This window comes from Ictidomys tridecemlineatus, chromosome 5, assembly GCF_052094955.1.
Source record: "Ictidomys tridecemlineatus isolate mIctTri1 chromosome 5, mIctTri1.hap1, whole genome shotgun sequence".
Classification (NCBI taxonomy): domain Eukaryota; kingdom Metazoa; phylum Chordata; class Mammalia; order Rodentia; family Sciuridae; genus Ictidomys; species Ictidomys tridecemlineatus.
The window spans coordinates 112,472,311-112,478,068 of record NC_135481.1 but is presented as its reverse complement, the minus strand read 5'-3'; the positions used below and the strand labels follow the sequence as shown (position 1 = coordinate 112,478,068).

Below are 5,758 nucleotides of genomic sequence, written 5' to 3'. Positions count from 1 at the left end.
GCAAAACTACTAGCCCAGCGTGATAGACCAAGCCATGGCCTAGGAATCATGAGGCCTGAGTTCTTGATCCCAGCCTTCTATAACCAGCTATGTGCCCGCAGACAAATGAATTACCCTCTCTGGGCCCCCATTTCCTCCCTTGTTTAATTAAAAAAAAAATGAAGGTTTAAACTAGGTCCAGACCTTTTTTATGTACCAAAGATTTCTTTAGCCGTTTAGTGAGGCTTATGGACCCTTCTCAGAATGGCATCTTGAAACTTGTATATGCATCTTTCCCTGGTATATCAGAGTAGACAAGGGAAACCAGTTATGCCGTCATAGAATTATCAACTGTGGACAAAATAAATTTGTTATATAATAATATATATACTTCTTAATAAATGTAACAAAGAACAAGACCCAGCAGTAGACATATAAACTGTAATTTCAAAGTAGTTATAAATATAAACAATATTTCAGATGTCAAAGACAATCATGAGTTCATGTGAAAATATTTGTGATTTCTGTGGATGACAACGTCACAGGTGCCACTAATGCCATAGGGTTTATTGTCCACATTTTCCCTGGAGGAAGGAAATGCCACACTTCAGCTAGAGGTTAGTGAAAATAGAAACATAATTTTCCCCTTTCCACTCTCCCCCCAGTTGTATCCATGAGCCCTGTTATGGGTTCAAATGCATCCCCCCAAATTTGCATGCTGAATGCCTCACCCCCAGGATCCCAGAAAGTGGCAGTGTTTGCAGACAGGGCCTCTAAATAGGCCACGAAGGCAAAACGAGGTCACGTGGGTTGGGCACTAATCCAACGTGACTGGTGTCCTTACAGAGAGAGGAGATTAGGACACCCATGGAGGCGAGACCATGTGAGGACAGAGAGGGCACCGCCCCGTGCCATGCTGAGGCCACAGGGGAAACTGACCCTGCTGGCACCTCAACGGCAAACCACAGGAAGCCCCAGGCAACAGACCCAGGTTAAGAAGCGAAGAACCAGGCGACTTCTACGGTCCTGGGCTCCACCCAGCCTGGCACAGGCCTCGTGCTGCACAGGGAGGGCTCTGCGGGCCAAGGTAAAGGGGCGGACTCTGTGGGCCACTGCAGAGCAAGACCAGGAGACTCAGGAGCTCCGGGCCCCTTTGCTGAGGGTGACTGCTGCTGCCCCTGAGTGCTGGGGAGGTCTCAGCCTCCTCCTTGGGAGTGTAATCTGGGAGATCTCCGGGAGATTGTCAGCTGGGAGGCTGGATGACTTGGTCCTGAGGCTCCGTGATGGTTCCTGTCCATGAAAGGACACAGTTCAAGAGCAGAGCTCCTGCCAGTTCCCAGGTGAGAAACTGTGGTCCATTTTCCCAAACTGTCACCACTTCTCAGCATGGAGCAGCCTGTCCCTGGCAGGTGCCCCTGCCCAGCCAGGGGACATTGCCATGGGGGCTGAGAATGGGTCTGGTCTTCCCAGGATCCTGAGCAGGAGGGGCAGCAGAAGGAGGAGAGAAAGAGGAAGACAGAGGGTGGGTGTGGAGGCGGGGAGGATGAGGAGAGCCATTGGAAATGGGGACAGGGAGGGAGGAGGCGATGGGGAGATGAGGAAGACGGAGGAAGAAAGAGTGGGAAGGGAACAGGCTGCTTCTCACTTCCAGTGAGGCTGCCTGAGGCTCCTTGTCTCTCTCGGGACTGCTGGTGACCCCAGGGACAACAAACTGGGAGAAGGACACAAACGGGACCTCTTCACACACCACACCACCAAGCCAGTGACTCCCGGTGACTGGAACCCCAGCTCCTACACCAGCTGTGTCAGCCATCTGTGACCAGATGGAGGCTCTGCCCCTGCAGAGCCCCAATCCTAATTCTGGAGGGTGAGGAAGGGGGCGGCCTCCAGTCCGACATGTGGCTCTCTTGGGGGACACTGTCTCCATACATGCAACCCTGGGGCTGGCCAGCTGCTCCCGCTCCTAGAGCCCCAGCCCCAGCCCTCTACCTTCTCGGGAAAAATTATTGACACCATTTATTTTCTTGGTGCTAGTTTGTTTTTCAGTCCTATTAGTCCTGATATGAGGCTTAATACTTCCCTGGAGAGCAAGGTGAAGCCGTTGGAATCACAGAGGTAAATATCTAATTAGGATGCTTCTGAAGGTTATAGTATTTACTTGAGAGAATGTATCTTGGGCTGGTTTGCAATTAGGGAGGTTATTATTTTCTCTGGTTCCGGCAGATCCTGCACTTAAATATGTCATTAGGTGCTGCTTAAAGCATCTGGGGTACCTGGAGGGCATCCTTCATTTATTTTTAAGATATTTGTCTATTGCAACATCCATACAGCTGAGCCACTGGGATGCGGAAAGATGTGCTCCAGTTCTAACTATGTTGCTGAGGGACACAAAGCAATAGTCTGGGTCACCATCCAACCAAATAAGTAAATTAGAGACTTAGAGCCAAAAAGATCCATTGATTCAACCAAAAATCAAGTCTTTGTCCCAGGCACAGAGTTTAGCTTTAGGATTCCACTTCATCCTCAGCCCAGCTCTATAAGGGGATATTATTCCTATAGAGAGGAAAGAGGTTCAGTGAGAAAACATGCTGGAAGTCACAAAGCTAATGAGAAGTAAGGCCACCACACCAAGAGGCCAATATGATAATGGTCAATTGTAGCTGAAAAAGACACAAGACAGGTGTCTTCTGAGAAAGCCCAGGCAAGGGGAGACCAAAACAAGGCTATAGGCACACAGCTGCATTAAACATTAAACACCACCCAGCTCCAGATAGATGACCAGAAATCCTCAGGCCAACAGCTGGCTTACTTCAGTCCCTACTGACCAATGCAATATATACCCAGCTTTTAACCCCAAATGACAAGACATGCCAAAGGCAAGAAAAAGTACAATCTGAAGACACAAATCAATCATCAGAATCAGACTCAGATATGACAGATGTTGGATATCAGACAGAAAAATTAAAATAAATATGACTGATATGTTAAAGTCTCCAGTGAATAAAAAGGTAGACAACGTATAAGGACTATGTATAATGTAATGAGAGAGAGAGAGAAACTCTAAGGGAAAAATCCAAAGGAAATGTTAGAAATGAAAAACACTGTAACCAAAAGGAAGAATGCCCCTCATGGAGTCATCAGAACAATAAACATGGCGGAGGAAAGAATCAGGGACCTTCAAGATAGATCAGGAGAAAATTCCCAAATACAAAAAAAAAATGACTGAAACAAAGCAAAACATCCTAGAACTGTGGGTCAATATGAAAAAGTGCACCATATGCATAACTAGAATGCCAGGAAGAGAAGAAGAAAATGGAGCCGAGGAGGTATTTGAACTAATAACAACCATGACTTTCCAAACCACAGATCCTGGAAACCAAGCAGAAGAAATACCAAAACAAACCAAGAAAACCCCACATGGAGGCATATCATGTTCAAACCACAGAAAGACAAAGAGAAAATCCTGAAAGAAGCCAGAACAGGGTGAAATGTCTTCCCTTGTGGGAAAAAGAGAAGAGTGACATCAGACTTGTCAACATAAACAGGGCTGCACGGAGAGGGTGGAGTAAGATATTAAAAGTATTGAAAGGGAAAAAGCACCAACCTGGAATTTTATATCCAGCAAAATTATCCTTCAAAAGTGAGACATAAATACTTTTCTTAGACAAACAAGAACTGAGGGAAACCTATTCTACATGAAATGTTCATAGAGTTTCTTTAGGCTGAAGGAAAAATGATGTAAATCAAAAATCTGAGTTTATATGAAGAAAGGAAGAGCACAGAGGGAATAAATGAGGGAAACATAAATAACATCATTTATTTTTCTTATTGTTAATTAATCTAAAAGACAACTACTTAAAACAATGACCGCAGTCATAACTTGCTATATAAGTACAGTGTCTGAGTAGAGGAAATGAATGACAGCAATGTCACCAGAGATGGAAGAGAGATATTGGGAAATTGTACCGCTCCACAGCAACCAAGGCTACGTGTAATGGTGAAAGAGCAGAAACGTAGATGAATGGAATAAAAGAGAGATCAAATCCATTCAACGGAGTTTTGACAAAGGTGCAAAGGCAATTCAATGCAGAAAGGGTAATCCTCCCACAACAGTGATGGACAAATGGACATCCATATTTTTAAGAATTGAAACTAGGCAAAGACTTGACACCTTACACAAAAGTTTATTCAAAATGGATCATAAGTCTAAATGTAAAGTGCAAACTACAAAACTTTTAGAGGAGGGCTGGGGATATAGCTCAGTTGGTAGAGTGCTTGCCTTCCATGCCTAAGGTCCCGGGTTCAGTTCCCAGCACCACCAAAAAAAAAAAAAAAAAACCGTTTAGAGGAAATCTAAATGACCTTAGGTTCGGGGATGAACTTACAATCAAAATCATGGTCCATGGAAGAAGAAATGGTCAAGTTGCTGTAGTGGATTGAATGTTGCCCACCCCAACCTCAAAAAAATGTTCACATCCAAATTCTTAGAATCTGTAAATATTACACCCTTGGGGAAAGGGTCTTCATGGAATGGTAAGGGTCTTGAGATGAGCTCATTCCGGATCACCATGGTGGGCCCTAAGTCCAGAGAAAGTGTCCCTGTAAGAGATACACAGGGGAGATGTGACAAAAGAGGAGGCCGTGGGGCCACGGGGCAGAGGTGGCAGTCACAAGTCAAGCCTGCGGTCGAGGAGGTCTTTGATAGGATGTGAGCAGAATGGCGCTTTACCATGTGTCCTCCTGCCCCAAACCCAGTGTAATCACGAGAAAAGCATCAGGCGAGGCCCCACGGAGAAGCAGTCCACAAACAGCTGACCTGTGCACCTCAAGATGTCCAGGTCTTCCAAAATGGGGAAGGCCCAGAAACCATCACAGCCAGAGAGACATGGTCACTAAAGGAAATGTGGTGTCCTGGATGGGACCCTGGAACAGAGCAAAGACATTGATTAAACCAAGAGCAGGAAGTGCTGGGGAGTGGCATTGGCCAAATAATATGGTTATGTCGTGTCCACGTGTGAATAGGTGCCAACAAGTCCCACCATTATGTACGACTAATGTGCCAATAAAAAAAAATGTGGAATAGAACTGAAAGGAATCTGAATGAAATATGGACTTCAGTTAATGATAATATGTCACTATTCTGTGACAAATGTACCCTGCTAACACACACAAGATATTAATAACAGTGAGGCACAGAGGAACCCTCTGTACTGTGTTCACAACGTTTTCATTCTATTCCGTATCTATTCTAAAATAGAGCTTTAAAAAAGTTTTTATGTTAATGAAATAAAGCCTGTTATTTATCACCTAAATTTTTTTCAAAAATAAATGAACACTTCTCAAAAACAATATGTATCTAAACATATGCGAGGTGCACAGGAAGAGTCTTTGTTGTTTACCCTGGAGAGGAAACCAAAGGGGGAGGGGAGAGAGACCACCAGGAAGGAGACACCACCACCATCACTTCTAAGGAGGATGGTGATGGAGAGTCACACAGCGGGGACACCAGACCCTAACTCTGTGCATCTGAAATCCTTTAGCAAAACGATGGAAGGGAATGGCTCTAGCCAAAGACATCAGGTCCCTCTGTGTGGCCACGGTTCATTTGCAGAACCCTCTTGGAGGTGGTGGGAAGGCAGGGTCCTCCCAGCAGGCCTCTGCTCTCCAGAACTCAGGCCAGTGACCCAGGGACATGAGCTGAGCCCATGGAAGCTACCTCCACCCACCAGACCTCAGGCACTTTACTCAGCCTCCTCTGCCTCAGTTTCCCCATCTTTAA

At 45.5% G+C, this 5,758-nt stretch overlaps 1 long non-coding RNA gene across 2 annotated transcripts; it reads left to right on the top strand.

The window, feature by feature from the left end:
• Positions 1 to 833: 833 nt before the first annotated feature.
• On the top strand, positions 834 to 5,328 carry LOC144377921 (uncharacterized). Of its 2 annotated transcripts, XR_013439224.1 has the most exons (3): positions 834 to 1,319; positions 1,631 to 2,094; positions 3,346 to 5,328. It is a non-coding gene; the product is annotated as an uncharacterized LOC144377921 (long non-coding RNA). The 2 variants fall into 2 exon arrangements; XR_013439223.1 differs by having other exon boundaries at positions 834 to 2,094.
• Positions 5,329 to 5,758: the final 430 nt, after the last annotated feature.